Consider the following 18054-nt stretch of genomic DNA (forward strand, 5'->3'; position numbering starts at 1 on the left):
AAAAACACTGATGTGGGGTAGGCTGTGGAGAAAAGGGAACACGTGTACACTGTTGGTGGGAATGTAAATTAGTTCATCCACTGTAGACGACAACGTGGAAAATGTCAAAAAACTTAAAACATAACCACCTTTTGACCCAGGAATTCCATTACTGGGTATTGGGTATACATTCAAGAGAAAAAATATTTTTCTATCAAAAAGACACATGTGTTCTGATTACAATAACAAAGCACTATTTACAATAACAAAGCCATAGAATCAACCTATGTGCCCACCAACAGTGGTTTGGATAAAGAAAATGTGATACATACATATTATGGAATGCTACAAAAGCATCAAAAAGAACGAAATCTTATCCTTTACAGCAGTATGAATACAGCTGCATGCCATTAACCTAAGCAGATTAATACAGGAACAGAAACCCAAATACCACGTGTTATCACTTATAATTGGGAGCTAAACATTGAGTACTCATGGGCATGAAGATGGTAAGGTAACAACAGACCCTGGGACTACCCAGACCCTGGGACTACCCTGGGACTACCTGGGAATGGGGCCAGGGCTGAAAAACTAGTGGGTACTGTGCTCAATACCTCGGTGATGGGATCTTTCATAGCCCAAACTTCAGCATCGTGCAATATACCCAGGTAACAAGCTTGCACATGTACCCTTGAATCTAAAATAAAAGTTGAAAAGAAAAAAATTGAAAAAAAAATAGTTCTTCTCTCTCTTGAAAAGCTATCATTCGGCCGGGTGCGGTGGCTCAAGCCTGTAATCCCAGCACTTTGGAAGGCCGAGACGGGCAGATCACAAGGTCAGGAGATCAAGACCATCCTGGCTAACATAGTGAAACCCCGTCTCTACTAAAAAATACAAAAAACTAGCCTGGCGAGGTGGCGGGCGCCTGTAGTCCCAGCTACTCGGGAGGCTGAGGCAGAAGAATGGCGTCAACCCGGGAGGCGGAGCTTGCAGTGAGCGGAGATCCGGCCACTGCACTCCAGCGTGGGCCGCCGAGCGAGACTCCCTCTCAAAAAAACAAAAAAGCTATCATTCAGTCTCTAAAGCCTAAGAAGTTACATAATATATTCTACAAATTAGCTAGTGTCCTTATAAAAGTAATGAAATTTTGGACTGATGACTTTGTGTTGTACTTTTTATGAAATACAAGGCACAAAACCTTTTGTATCATTTAGACATTTTCAGTTTAATCAATCTCGACGGTTACCATTTAATTCTCGGCAGTGCATTATAATTTGTTTGTATTTAGCATTTAAGTCGTTGATTGTGAAGAGTAAGCAAAATGATATTGTAGTAAGAATGTTTACGATAATAACTGGAGTGTTGGACACATCTCTTCCGTGGACTGCATCATCTGTATTGCACTTGGGCACTTAGAGTACTTCCTTGATTTAGTGCTTCCTTACTCATACTTTCTTCCTCTGAAGACTCTAACATTTCTTCATCTTCACCTTTCCCATGTTCAGGTAAGTCTTTTGAAATTTATTATCTAGCTAATTTAATATTATTTTCTTTTTTTTTTTTTTTTTTTTGAGACGGAGTCTCGCTCTGTCACCCAGGCTGGAGTGCAGTGGCCGGATCTCAGCTCACTGCAAGCTCCGCCTCCCGGGTTCACGCCATTCTCCTGCCTCAGCCTCCCGAGTAGCTGGGACTACAGGCGCCTGCCACCTCGCCCGGCTAAGTTTTTGTATTTTTAGTAGAGACGGGGTTTCACTGTGTTACCCAGGATGGTCTCGATCTCCTGACCTCGTGATCCGCCCGTCTCGGCCTCCCAGAGTGCTGGGATTACAGGCTTGAGCCACCGCGCCCGGCCAATATTATTTTCTTTATTGTTGTGATGCTTCTTTTTCATTTCAAACTGTTGCTTTTGTTCTTGTTCTCTTGTGGGAAATCAAGAGGCTGGAGAGACCGAATGGGATGCAGGAGAGTTTGTTTAAGGTTTACACCGGCTCAGTGGACATGCGGCCTAGAAGTCTGAGCACTAGACAAAGAAAGCAGTTGCCTTTTAAGCAGTTGATGGTGGATATTATGTGATGCCGGAAGCAGGTTTATAGAAGTGCGAACAAAAGCAGTTCATTATTATGAGACATTTTTGAGATTTAGTTTACATTGTAGTAAAAACATGTCTTGTAACTTATACTTCTTTATTTTATGACTTTGCAGTTGTATAGCAAGAAGAAAAACAGAAACTTACAGATTTTATAAAATATGGGGAAAGTGATAAGGTTAATGTTTTACAGTTTTCACAGAAAGGTAGTTAATATTTCTTAACTTTTACTTTAAGGGGGTTACTAATGCCTTTTGCAGTTAAATCTTTTATTATTACTATTTTTTATTTTATAAGGATAATCAGTTTTTTAAAATTTTTCTACTTCAGTTCCTCAAGTACAATATGACTGCCCTCCTCTGTGATTCTTTCTTGTTGCTAAACTCTTCTATACTTGGGCTCCAGCCTTCACCAGCACCTAATTTGTAAGCTAATATATTTCACGTCATGGCTTCGGTGGCTTCTGAGTCACTCAAGGCAGTTTCCTCATTACCTATCACACCGTACACACCCTTCTTCACAAAACAATAGCCATTGCGAGCTCTATGTTGCCACAGTACTCATTTCATTCCATTTCTGGGTTTTATTCTCAGATCTTCACTGACATGCATGCAGGGTGGACTGATGCCACCGCAATGTCCTATGGTTCCTCCTTGCTCTTCAGGATACTTGTGATGAGCAGCTGCATGGCTCCAGGCCACTTCTGCTGTGTCTCAGTGATGCTGCTTGTCTCAGGACCTGAGAAGGGAAGGTCAGGGCCAGGAGAGATACCCAGGATAGCCATGGAGTCCTCTCAGGGCCACAGCCACTGCACCTGCTGTCATAGATATGGCTACTTGCTTTGTTGTCACTATAAAATGACCTAGATGCCACAGCTGAGGCTGCCTCCATGGGCATATTTTATGATTAATATGTGTTTAAAGTTACTAAATGCTTTTCAACATATAAAGATTTGTGCTCAGGACCTGGGTGATGGGATCATTCATACCCCAAACTTCGGCATCATACAACATACCAAGGTAACAGACTGAAAAAAGTAGTCATCCTCTCTCATTAAAAGGTATTGCTCACTCTCTAAAGCATAAAAAAATCATATTATCACTGATTTATATGCATCTTAAACTGGTGCACAAGAACATCTTACCATAAAGAAACAAAGAAGAGCAACTTAATAACTAAATAAGTAGAAAAAAACTTATGCTCATGTGTAAGAAGGCTCATAATTTTTTCAAAGGCAAATTCTCTCCACATTGACATGTAGATTAAATGTCATCCTAATCTATACGTTAGCAATAAATTTGGTAGAAATTGACAAACGAAATCTAAAATGTATTTGGAAATTCGAAGAACTAAAATAGCTAAAAACTTTTTAAAGATATTAACAAATTAAAATTACTCAGCCTGATTTTAATTCGTAATATAAATGAGATTGCATGGTTTTATTGTAAACATATTTATATATTATATATTATGTTATATATTACATAATTATTTTGTATGACATATAATATATAATTATATAATTATATATCATATATAGAATTGTATTATATAGTTATATTATATAAAGAGTATATATTATGTACATACTGTATTTTTACACTATATAATGATATGTAATTATGTAATTTAATTACATAATTGTATTGTATATAGAATATAGAATATATACATAGTGTAAATATTTTGTACAAAATATATATACACTACATATATACTATACACTCTATATACAATATTATATAATGATGAAATAATATAGAATTCAGAAATAGATCACACAATATATTTTATGATAAAAGTATCAAAATAACTTTATGGAAAACAGCGCCAGAGTAAATGAATTGAAGAAAAGCCAGTATTTCTAAAAATAGGGCTTTAAAAATTGAATATCCACCTTAAAACAATAAATCTTTATACATAGTATCATATACAAAAATTACCTAAAAATAGATTATAGAAAGTACCACAAAATCTAGAGCTATAAACTTATAGAAATAAACAAACAAAAAACAAAGAAAAACCTTTGCAAATTTGGGTAGGTAAAAATAAAACAGAAAATTATGGCTAAGTCGGTCTTTTCCAAAATTAAAAACTACCACTTGTCTACGTGTGTGTGTGTGTGTGTGTGTGTATGTGTGTGTATTCTAGCCAAAGGCTAAGTGAATATATTTTAATATATTATTTACAAAGTATTTTTATACATGTAAAATCTTATGCAACCCATATAGAAATTGATAAAATATTTTATTAGATCTTTCATAAATACGTGTGTATGGGTGTGCGGGTATGTGTATATGTGTGTGACTATTAAGTACATAAAAGATGGTCTACATTATTAGTCAGCAGAAATATACAAATTAAAATCACTATGGGATACTACTTCATATGCACTAGAATAGCTAAAAATAAAAGAAATTATAATACCATGTTGCAAAGGATGTGGAGCAATTGAAACTCTCATACGTTTCCAGAAATATTACAAGAGCCTACAACCACTGTATCAATTATTTATAGAGCAACTGCAATTATTTATAGCTTTTAAGAAGTTAAACATCCATCTCTGCTGTGACTCAGGAATTTTACTCCTAGAAATTTACCCAAAGGGTATAAAAACAAATGTCCATAAAATATCTTATATAGAAGTGTCTATAAGCAGTTTATTTCATTTTATTTGTTTATCTAGTGTTTTACTGCCTGAAACAGGAAACACAGATCCGCAGGAACAAATAAATAGATGTATATCCATACTATGGGGTGCTATCTCATAATTCAAAAGAAAAACTAGTAATACCAAAAAAATATATATAAATGGATTGAAAACCCTGGATTCTGACTTGGAAAAACCTGGCACAAAAGAGTAATTGTTATTTATTTTATTTGGGACTGTAGAAATGACAAACTTAATATGTTGTGAAAAACAACAGATCTGGGAGTTGAATGGGTTCCTGGAAAAAGCCATTTGAATTAGAAGTAATAGTGAGGAAAAGCTATTTATCTACACTTTTTTTTTTTTTTTCAGTCTTACTCTTAACCATTAAATTTTAAAAGACTAGGCTATTTTCCCCAGGGCAGGTTGTTAGAACCTGACTTGGACTCCACCTTCCTGAGACTGCTCTTCAAATACCAACAACTATGTCTTCCGCAATACCCCAGTGACCATGGAAGACAATTTCTATTTTACTACCAGAAGTGCCTGAAATTGACAGCATATTAGTGAAATCATACAAAAATCATACTGAATACAAGACTGAAAGTTCTGTCTCTGCTTTTCATTCCGCATCATTTGCCAACTATTGCCAGATAAAAAAAATCAAAAGTTCTGAATACCAGGAAGGACACCGTTAAGATTAAACGCATGAAGGCCATCATGAGAAAGAATGAACCAATCCCCAAATCCAGAATAGATCTCCAAGGCAAATGTATTGTTGCCAAAAACAGCAGGAAGAACTCAGTGGATATACAGTTAAGGGACCATCATAGTAGCTTAATGGTCCATTATTCATGACCTTTGAAATTAAGCCCAAATAGAAAAGGAAAAAAAAAAACCTCTGATAAGGTATCTCTGACAATTTTTTCACTATGCATTTACCTCCTGTATGGGAAAAAAATCTGTCTAAACAAATTACGTTCTTTCTCAAAGAGTTGTGTTTAGAGACATGCTGATATCAAGGAACATTTAAAAATTATCATCAGTTCCTTGTTGAGGGGAATTGAGGGGAATTTATTTTCTGTCTTTCTGTATCAGAACCTCATAATATCCATTTCCCTTTTTTTTTTTTTTTTTTTTTTTTTTTTGAGACAGAGTCTCACACTGTCTCCCAGGCTGGAGGGCAGTGGTGGGATCTCGGCTCACTGCAAGCTCTGCCTCCCAGGTTCACACCATTCTCCTGCCTCAGCCTCCTGAGTAGCTGGGACTACAGGCTCCCGCCACCACACCCGGCTAAGTTTTTATATTTCTAGTAGAGATGAGGTTTCACCGTGTTAGCCAGCATGGTCTCGATCTCCTGACCTCGTGATCCGCTCGTCTTGGCCTCCCAAAGTGCTGGGATTACAGGCATGAGCCACCACACCCAGCCTCATTTCCTCTTATGTTCTGTGTTTCTGGGACTCAGATCTGCCTCACCCTGGCCATTTCTCCATCATCTCTTGAGATAACACATTTGAGTTCTGTGTCCACAATGATGTTTTCTCTGCCTTTTGCTACAGAATTGCTGTATCTGTTAAACCGAGGAAGGTTTGTTCCTTATCCTCACATTTATTTCTGCTGTAGGATTGTCCTTAATAGATTATTGAGCTGAAGGTTAGTCAAATGTTTCTGAAGCTTGGGTCCCAGGAATTCCAATTGGTTGCTGGAATTGAGTAACTTTTTTCTTTTACTTTTCTTTTCTATCTGATTCAGACATTTGTTTTTCTGACATTCTCTTTCAGGTTTGATATGTTGGTGCCTCTCATTATAAGTAATATGAAATCAGTTCCTTATGTTTCTCCTAGAATTATCTATTATTCAAATCAATTCTGTCTCCCTTTTTCTCACTCAATTCGTAATTCCACCAATGAAATATTTTTTTCCATTGGTCCAACCAGGCATACACTTAATATATAATTATCTTTCCTGAGATCACATTCATAATTTTCATCTATTTGTGCCTTATAATAGGCTTAATTCTATAATTTTTCCAGCATCTCACTGAGCACAAACAAGGTATATGTATCTACATCTTCAGTAACTCTATCACGTTGACCACACTTAATGTTACTTTAATTATTGTATATTATCTTCCATCTTAAAATTGCATATGTATACATATATTCTATAACCACATGGTACAGCTTTTTGCTGTCTTTAAGGGTGTTTCCCATATAATAATGAAACCATCTGCCCTTTATCTGATGTTCTCTTTAACAGCAGTTTGCATGGCCCATTTTCCTCCTTTCATTTTCTTGGCCTGCTGTGTACACATTAAAAATAAAACTCAGTTTTGCTCTGTAACAGAAGAAATTCAGGTGCTTCAAAATGTAACAGAATCAGATATCATTTTGCCCCTTGATGCTTACAGGGCATGTAAACACTTTTCTTCTTTGTACACTAATGCTTTGCCTTAGCCAAGCATGTTTAGGAAAATCTATGCCTGAAAAATAAGCTATGGTATCTGGCTTCCTGAAATCCTGCCTTTATGAACACTCATTTTGTTTAGGTTTCTGTGGTCATTATGCCTTAACTTGTATTTCTTCCTCACTATAAAGAGAATCATTTATGGATGAAGCTTCTTTGATCTGTATTAAGCTGCCAAGATCAAAATACCCTATGGCTAGGTTAAAATCTCTCACTCTAGTATTGAAAAAATCTTACAAACATAAGAACCTCCTCCCTTTAGGCCAATGTAACCTTCTCAAACCATGTAAGAAATTAAATCATCTATCAAAAAATAAAGTACAAGCCCCAGCATCGTGCTCCAGTCTTCATGAAATTTTCTCTGTGTAAATGCTGTGCACTCCTGAATTCCACTATTTTTAATTTTGTTTCTCAATATTTTTAGCCCCATTATTAAGGACTCTAAAGACTTCCAGCAACTAATACTTATCTTCCCTTCCCAATCTGTGATATCAAACAGTGGAGAGGTAGGTAAAATTACAAGTATAGATTGAAGACTGAGAGTCCAATGTGGGACTGGGGCAAGACTTCTCCTTCACCATTCTTCTCCCTTTCTGCTTGGCCCTCATGGGTTCAAGTGTCTTAAAGGAGTAGAGTAGAGTAGCCCTTTTTCCCTGCTCTTTTTCCCAAACTTAGTAACTGAATTTGTTACTCTACTTCCTTAGGTTAACAAATAAGGCAGATGGAGACCTTGAAGGTATATGAGGAAGAAATCTCTTTTTCAGGGAAATCAAGAATATAAATAAAAGACAGGCAAAAAACTACCACGTAAATGCAAACCAAATGATAAAGAGACAAGGTAGTAGCAGAATACCATGAACTAATAACACAAGTATATTTCATAAAATATGAAATTGTGGCCCAAAAAACAGTCAAATAATATAAATTATCATTAAGAATATGGGAAAACAGATCCAAGTAGGTACCGCTGGTTGACACATAAATGGTAATAGCTTATCTAGAAAACAGTATGACAGTACTTAATAATATTAAGTCTGTGTCTACCTTACAATGCAGCAGTTAGATGTTGAGTATTTGCTGTAGAGAAACACACACCCCTGGCCATATGTGTCGTGCACAGGAATAGCAAATAAAACTGACTTGCAAATATAAGATGTGGATGTATATCCTGGAATGACACAGTAGCTAGAAACAATAAATTAGAAATATGTACAGTAACGAAAAGACAGTGTTTGATGAACTATGAAAGCTATAAAATCTATAGAACCATATATTTTATGTTTATTAGAACACATAAACACTCAACATGAAATGGACAACATTATTTTATGAGGACACATACATATGCAAGCGTATGTCAAACGTAGTAGTGTGAAAGCCTAAGGGCACAAGCAAAATGAAAAATACAGGAAAGAAATTTTGTAATGATCTGTAGTAATTATATGCCATGAATCAGATGAATGATCAATGATCATCACTACATATTTCCCACAAAATAAATTGTAAACAGCAAAAGGAAATGACAAATGCCTACTACAAAATACTCAACTGATACATAAAGGAAAACACAGTAGCAATAAATACTTTAAGAATTTCTCAAAATCACTACTGATTGCAGCACTGCAAATAAAAACAATAAGGTATTAATTCTTACCCATATATTTGTAAAATAAAGATTGGAAAGTACTACATGTTTGGAAAAATGTATGGTAAATAAAGGATCCTCTCTGTTCTTGGAAGTGTAAATATCTATATTCATTTTAGAGGGAAATAGTGGAAGCATTTTGTAATATTAATTTAAATTTCCTTTTAATAGACAATTTCATTACCTGCTCATATTATCTACACATGCATAGAGAATAGGGAGAAAGTACAAGAAAGCTTATTATAATTTTGATTATAATAGAGAATAATTAGAAATAAATAGATAGGCATCAATATGTGAACAACAAAAGAAATTGAAGTGTAGCTACTTTGGAATACAATATGGTAGTACAATGAACATGGTAGAATTTGTTGTAAATAGGATTACATAGAAGGTATTTAAGCATATGTTGAATAAATTTAAACAAGAACAAAAATGCAATACAATAAGATAAATTGAGAAATAGGGAGAAATATTTAATGTATGCATCCTTTGTTTTATTGATTTAACTAATACAGCTAGTAACAATTTCATTTTCTTGTAACACTCTCAGAGCTCCCCTGTAAATAAATGTTCATTTTTTGCTGGTGGTACTGCCTGTGCCCAGGTAAAGATACACATATCCTAATCCATTAATTTATGTGGTGTACTAATCAGTTTGTCTAGGTTATAACTGCATAATAACTTCCAAATCTTAGGGGTTTACAAGAAGCAAGATGTATTTTTCATGTATACTACATGTTTATTACAACTCAATTGCATGTCGTCTTCACTTATAAACCCATGCTGATGGGACAGCATCTATCTAGATCATTTTCCAAGGTCAAACAGAAAGAAGAAGCGTTCATGAAAACTGTTCCCTGGCTCCTAAAAGTTTCTGCTCTGGAGTGTCACATTTCTGCTCATTTGTGATTGGCCAAAGTAAGTTATATGTAATCCTAAAAACACTGTAGTGGGGAAGCATAAATCTTCCCCAGAGAGGAACACTGAATATTTTCTGGTAATAATACAATCTAATATAGTGTGTTAATGAAAGGCATCTATAAGGGGTGAACTTACACAGAAATGTAAAACTTGATTCATTTAATTCAGATTTTTAAAAGCTATTCTGAACTAATTGTAAATTGCTATGTTAGCAATTTACAAAAGTTGAATTATCACAAGTTAGTGTTATAGGCACTTGGCATGTGAGCCTTGAGCAACACCACTTGGAGCTGATGATGACAATGTTTGATGAATGGTATCATCAGAGATGGGATGATACTGAAAATCTGGTCAGTCAACTCCTATGTTGATATGAAAGGCAGCTAATTATTCTATTTTCTGTGTATTATGAAGGGTGTGTGATAATGGATACCTGCATATTGAAAAGTTGTCTGTTGCATTTCAGAAATAAAATAAACATTTTTTGTAAGTGTTTTCCTAGAAAAGATAATTATTTATTTTGTGATTAAATCAGAATCATATAATTACATTGATATGATTTTTAAAATCCTACATATGATTGTTCCTCTCTAATTTTCTAATTGGATATAAAATTCTTTGGAAAAGAGATGTTCCCTTTTGTAGCTATCTGAGACTATTTTATTCCCTTTTATAATTAATATTTTAATACCTATTTATTTCATTTGTTTTTATATTTATTATTCATATTATATACTCACATGATTCCCTTTTCTATTTATTCCTTTTATGTAAATATTTTATTATATATTTATTACCTTTTATATTTATGACATGTTTATTTTATTCCCTTTTATTTATTATGTTCCTTTTATAGCTGAGATAACTTATTTTATTTGTTTGTGTACCAAGTCAATAATCCTAATTAACAGATAATAATCCTAACTTCTCGAATGGTCATTTTTATGTACACATTCCATTTATTCATAGAGTTGTAAATGATGATTTATTTAGTGAATTGGCTAATGGTCATGATTTGTGTAATTACTGACAAAAAGGTGGCTGCAGATAGGACACCGATGAATACCTTCAATTATCGTTAAAAATACTGAATCAAGTCCAACTTTGTCAAAATAATCAGGAGATTTATTATAATTTGGCTATTTTCCTGAAAATGGAAAGATCCCTAAGGTAAAAATTGGCCTAAGACCATTCTAAAAACAAAACAAAACAAAGGAACAACAAAGAATTCCCTTTCTTCTGTTTTCATTTAGCCCCACAATGCTAAGGCAGAAGAGATTCATGACACGATTGTATCATACTAGGGAAATTGACACAACACTGAATTACTGGGGCAAGTGTCAGCTTTTCCTCTAAATGAAGAAAATCTCCTGCTCCACCTCCCCATAACAGCTCTTTTCCAGAAACTGAGTTTTTAGAAATTCATCCATACCATGTGTTCCTCTGTGACCATGTTAACCTCTTCTTTCCTCTGGTGACTAACGGTGAGCATTTCACACATAATGCTAGTGGCCTTTGCTTGACTTTTCCCTCAGGTGTTGAATAGCATTGCAAATTAAACACACTTTAGATTCAGTGAAAAAGAAGTAAAGGGATTATACTAAAATAAACTCATTGTTGTATGGTTCGCACTTTTTAACAAAGTTTAAGAAGACTTTTTTGACTCTGGCTACTCCTAGATGAAGGAAACCCAAAATATAGCTCTATACTTTAGCCTCCTGACTTTATAAGATAGGCCCAGTGAATCTCTTTTAACAGGCATAAATATCTTTATGTTTAAATAGTCTCATGAGACCAATGTTAGAAAGAACTGAATCTCTCAAAAAGGTGAGTATTTGTCATACCTTCTTGAAATTACATTTATTTAAATAATCATATATCAAGTGAACTACATTCTGCTTAATCTGAATTATATTTTTCATGAGATAAGCAAACTAGGTATTTGGTTTACTGGATTACAAATCCTACTGGAATTGACAATGCTCTACTGTTCCCTTTTTACTCAATTTGCTATTTCTCTCCTGTTCTCTTTTACTTCATTCTCCTTATTTTCTTCCTCTTTCTATAGCATTTTTCCTAACTTATTCATGTTTGCCCTAGGTCTTAGCCACACAAAACATTACATATTGACCCAGATGGTACTAATGAAGAAAGGTATTTCTCACCTTGGTGTGTATGTGTTTGTACAGGCTGCAGGGGAAAAAACGTAATTGCTTTTCTTTCTTTCCCTTTTTAGCTTCTTAGTCGAGACCCTCTCCTGAAAATAACAGCCAAGTTAACAAAATTAAAACAAGCAGAAGTTCATTAACCCATTCCCATCGCAAGCAAAAGTTAATTAACCCATTCTTATCACGTGGGAGAGGCTTTAGTTCAAAATTATTTCCCACAAAGCAGAGGCTTAGAGACTTTACTTAAATCGTATTTTAATAAAGAGCCATAAATCCTATATAGTGACAAGACAAAGGAGAGAGCAGTTTTCATCTTTTAAAATATGGGAGAATAGTAAAACCTCTTCCCAAATGTCTCTGGTGTATCTGAGAGTGCCTTTCCTGGGCCAATGAGAAAGTGTTGTCTCCAGAAAGAAAGGATTTATCGCTTACCGTCAGGCAAACAGACGCTGAGGAAGAGTGTTTCCCTGCATTTTTAGTGTCTTTAACTTAACAATTTTTCAATATTTGGGGGAGAAACATTTTCATTTACTTAATGTCAAACAAAAACTATTAATAATTTTATTTGTTTTCCAACCTTAAGGCTAGATCTTGGGAGACACCTGAGGAAAAAGTCATTGAACCAACTCTCACAAAGCAATTGGGGATTGATTCATAAACCTGAGTGTCAGTAGAAAGAAAAGTATCCAAGAAAAATGATAGATTTGCCTAATTTCCCATAATAATTCAGTGGCTCTACCCTCTGGCTCAATGGCCCAATGGAAGTTGATTCTTTCTATCACACCGGTAACATATATCCCTTTTCTTCCCAGCACTGAAAATTGTGATGCGTAAACTCAAGGTCCTTTCCCCCAAATATTCTGGGGAGACTGAAATATTTTAATAATTTCTGCTTTATCAGTAATATATAAAAAATGTCATAATGGATTTTCTTATAAAATATGTCCCCAAATTTATAGAAAATATACTTTATTTCAAAATTAATGCAATAAAATTAATGTAAGACTATATTTTATAGCAATATCATTGTGTAAAGAAATCCTGATCATCAGTGTCAAAATATACAGATGAGAACAACATTATGAATACAAAAAAGTCAATAGAAAGAAACTTGTTATTTTAAAATAAAGTACTCAAACTGTTAAAAACGTATTGTAGAAGATAATATTTTTGAAAAAGTTTTTGCTTAGGAACCTCTCGCCTATAACAAAATGCTCTGCATCTTGTTTCATTTCTAGTCACATATGCTGTTTTATTATTATTATTATTAGCTTACCATTTTCCCTAGAAATTGTAAACAAGGGAAGTCAAGCATTTATCACAACAAACTTTACTTTGCCTGTCAGTTTTTCTAATCATCGTATGGTATTTGACAAGCAGGTTTTTTTTTTTTTAATTTTATATATATATATAACTTAACCATCCCACTTTATTTCCAAAATAGTTACTTCATTTTAAAAGGCACAGCAACTCAACAGGTTAGCTGTTAATTCCATTTTCATTAAGGGAGAGAATAATTCGTTCAATTTTATAGGTGTATTTTTTTGTCACTTATCCTCACTTTTGTCATCTGTTATCCTTTAATAAGGATCAGCCCAAAGGTTTCAAAATAAGTCTATGCTGCTCCACATATAATCTTTCTGTTCTATTATTATACTCACACGCTTTCATTGCCGTTGTACCATTACAAGTTAAGATTTTTTATTTTTTGTTTGTTTGCTTATTTTCCAAATAATAACAAACATGAACTTTTAGTGATGAAATTCATATTAGCTGTATTTATTTTGCATATTATGCATTAGCATATAAGCTTTAAAATACATTAGTGTACTGCACCAACTTCTTTAATATGTTCCTCTGTGAACAATACTTGAGTCAAAGAAGAAATCAAATAGAAAATGTATCTTGAGATGTCAAAAATATCGTCTCAAATATCTTGAGACAAATGCCAATGAAAACACAATATGCCAAAACTTATGGGACACAGCAAAACAGTAAAAGGAAAGTTTATAGCAGTAAATACCTATGTTAAAAAAGAAGGAAGATGTGAAATAAGCAACCTAACTTTACACTTTATAGAACTACATGAAGAAGAAAAAATAAAAACTAAGTCCAAGTTAGTAGAATGAAGGAAATAACAAAGATTAGAGCATAAATAAAAGAAACAGAACATATAAAAACAATACAAAAAATTACAAAACTGAGTTGGTTTCGGAAAAGATAAACAAAATTGAGAAACAGAAAACTCAAATAAATAAAATCAGAAATGAAAATTTTCCCCCTTCTACTCTAAATACTTGTTTAAAATCACTTTCAATAGATTAATAATTCAGCTAGTGAATATATATTTTTAGTCTAGGTATATCAAGATATTCTTTTTGTTATATTTGTAACTGAGAATTACTATGTTGATATTTATGATGGAAAATTTTACAAATGAGGAAATGAGAAATGCAAAAACCATGAATTAACAACATTGAGAGAACAATTAAAATAATGTATCACTGATTAAGCAATTACATGAAATCTAGTCAAATATGATAGGTAGCAATTTTCAAGAAATGATCAACCTTATGTTGGAGAAGCTAATGATCTAAATAATTTCACCCACTATAATTTATGCACTTATGTTAAAGACCTACAATCTGTGTTCAAAGTAGGTGCAATATGAAATAAAACAGATACTTCCTCAAAGAATATAGTAAGAGGAAACATGCATAAATAAGGTGTACTCCTTAAGAAATTTTAATTAGATTAAGATATTTACATATTTTTATCACAGTTTGTACCAAATCTCTAGACACTCAAACAATATAATCATTTAAGCTTTTTGAATACTACACTTCTAGGCCATATTGTGTTCAAACTCACTTGTGTGTGGAATATAAAGTTAAATAGTTGAGATTCTTTTAAAGTCTACAAATATATTTGGGTCTGCTAAATAAAATGTATTGCATTGATTCTGACCAATTTTACTTGATAAGTTGCTTTTGGAAAATGACTAGCACACCTGAAATAACTAGCTTTTGGAAAAGACAAAAATAAATAGTGTCTCAGCATGTTAACAAAACTTTCATTCTTTGAAAACAATGATTATCTGTGATTTTCTTATGCCTCAATTTTTTTTCTCTCTCTTCCCTTCTGTTTGTTAATACTGACAAGTTTAGTTTAGGTATTAAATCAATTTCAAACTAAAATGTGCAGTTGAAAATTTTACTTCCATTAAATAATATTCGAATTTGGCTAACATATTTTTCAGCTGCAATAATTCATTTCTGTGTCATTATTGGTACACCCAAACCCCTAGGCATGAGCTTGATCTTTATCATTCTGTCTGGCACAATAACATTTCTCGATACCCTGGTATTTTCCTTTTTCACTTACAAAAAGGCAAAATTATAATTTTAATATCTTTCTCATCTTTACTGGGAGCTTGTTTAAGAACTGCTTTCTTTAAATGTAATATACTCTTTATTATTAAAAATGTTATTTTCAGACAAGAAAAAATATATTTTTTTAACTTTATTACTATTTTTCTCACGGTTGTATATGATAGGTACTTGCTTTCACTACTAAGCTTTTTGGGAACAATTTTTTAAGTTAGTTATTAATATATAACAATTCTAAATATAACTATATCTAGGAATATTTCAAATTTTAAAAGTTTGCCTAAAGTAAATGGCCTATAAAAACCTATTTTTCATTTTAATATAAGAGAAATAAAAGCATTTTGATTTGTTAGCAAATGTGACATTAAGGAGCTGCATTTTTTTTTTCTGCTGTTTGCAGTAGCTTTCATTTTTATATGAAACATTTTGCTTTCACAAAATATAAGATATTCACTCTCAAGTATAAATAGAAACAGCTATTCTCATACTTAATACCAATATTTTTAAATACATCACTCTCAACGGCCTGAGCTCAAGCAAGGTGACTTAAGGTTTAGAATATCTTATCTCTTTGGAGTTTAGGAAAGCATTACAGGGGGACACACGGGAAAGAGTTGTTGTGTACCATGACATCTTACACTGTAGAATTCAAAAGTTTTAGAAAAGCTTTTTATGATAATAATCTTTTAAAAATAAGCCCATTTTCCTATTTTCTTTAAATCTTTGCCTCATGTGAACTGTGAAAGAGATGAAATCAATCCAAAATTAAAATAATGTATAAATATACCATGCAAAAATTCCATTTCTTATTAATCTCTTCTTTCTTTATTCAGACTTACCCAATTCCTTAAAATTCCTTAAAACCATACAAAAGTATGTGTGTGTGTGTGCATATATATGTGTGTATATACACACACACACATATATATGTACACATTCATATACACACACACACAGAACTTCCTTCTTTGTTAAAGTTCCATAACATTTTATTTTCTTTGGTGGAGGTGGGGCTATCAATATGTGCATATGAATTAAGGAAATATTCCTGTGAAGTAAATACATATACATCATTTTAAATTGTTAATCTGCTTCTTTTTTTTTAACAAACAGACCAATGATAAACACTTTAAACATGAATTAAACACAAGGATAACTAGTGTTTGATAACTAGTGATGGATTTCATTATAATTATTAAGAATCACATTCTGTGTTTCACTAAGAGTGTTTACAAATGGACAGGCTCTATGAAAAAGTTGGTGTTTAGTAGGGCTAATCAATTCAACTCATTAAATTACTGAGCATCTTACATTATTCTGTTGGTAGTGTAAAATATGTTTTGAATTTCTTAATGAAAAGATCCTTTCTAACCATGCATCTCCTTATATAGTTAAATACTCTGTCCATAAGAAAGGCAACAGTTTGGAACGTCCTCATCACATGCGTAAGCAATCGGATAGTACTTAGCAGTTTATATTTCTTCTCCACCTTGCCCTCTGCTTGACCCTCGACCCAAATTCTTGATTTCCTGGATAGATTTTTTGTTTTACTTTACCTTCTATTTTGAATCTAACATGTGATAGCAAATGAACAATTTTCTGCTCCTCTTAGAAATTTTGCTATTTGATGTAAGCTCATTTTAAGAAATTAGAGAAAAGACTTTCAAAAAGTAGTATTTATAATAGTATCTCACTACACCTGTTAAATAGACATTAAACAGTCAGAGTTTTGGCAATATGTCAGATGTAACTTACAGTAAATATCAATTACTATTTTTGAAAAGTATACAAATCTTGATCTTGTTTGTTGTCATTCTCATGCCTTATTCTCTTTAAATAAATTGTTTTTTCCTTGTGTATTATTGTGCTTGGCTTTTCCTGTCTGCATCTTTTATAGCTCCATGCTCCAGCCTTCCTGGCGTGCTCTGTATCCTGAGACTGGCCCCTGGCACCTGCATCTCCCAGGCTACTCGTCTTTCTGATTTTTCATTTGGTAAGGCTAGTGGGATCCAATGGCAAAAGGAGACATTAGAGGGTAAAGGAGATAGAGACAGTGCCTTTCTCTTCTGCCCTTCTCCACGTCGGAGCTGTTTTTCTGATCCCTCCTCAATGATTCCACCTAATTCTGGTCTCCCCAAAATCCATCAGCCATAAAGGTACTAATAACTTCTTGTGATCACTAATATCTGAATATTTCAGCTTTCCTTGTTTGCTTACTCTATGATCAAAACATTATTAGTAGAACTCTCATTAATGTCTCTTGACTTTTTGTTCCCTTACCATAAAACTCTTAAAATTTTTCTTTACTTTTTGCCTCCAAAACCCGTTCTCTTAAACTTATCCAATTAGGTTTTTGTCATTCTCTTTAAATACATGAATTCTTCAATCCCCAAATAATACTCCAACAGTTCATTTGAAGTCTATTTTAACAGAATAAAAATGCAATTGATGATTCTCTCTTTTGATTCAACAATTTTTTTTAACCTGGCTTCCTAATGTATTGCCATTTGCTGTCTTCTCCTGATAACTTAACGATGGATTGCTTGGGGCTCTGTACCTGATTTAGTTTTTGCCTCTTCCTGTATTCACTGTCTTGAAGATAGCATCTCAACACATGGATTTATGTATCATCTATATGCTGATGACTCTGGGATACCACAAATCACTTCAAAACATTGCAGTACAAAATAATTTAGTATTATTTTGTAGGGTTCAGACTGGCTGAATAAACTTAGCTAAACAGTTGT

Source organism: Macaca fascicularis, chromosome 6 (assembly GCF_037993035.2).
Source record: "Macaca fascicularis isolate 582-1 chromosome 6, T2T-MFA8v1.1".
NCBI classification, from domain to species: domain Eukaryota; kingdom Metazoa; phylum Chordata; class Mammalia; order Primates; family Cercopithecidae; genus Macaca; species Macaca fascicularis.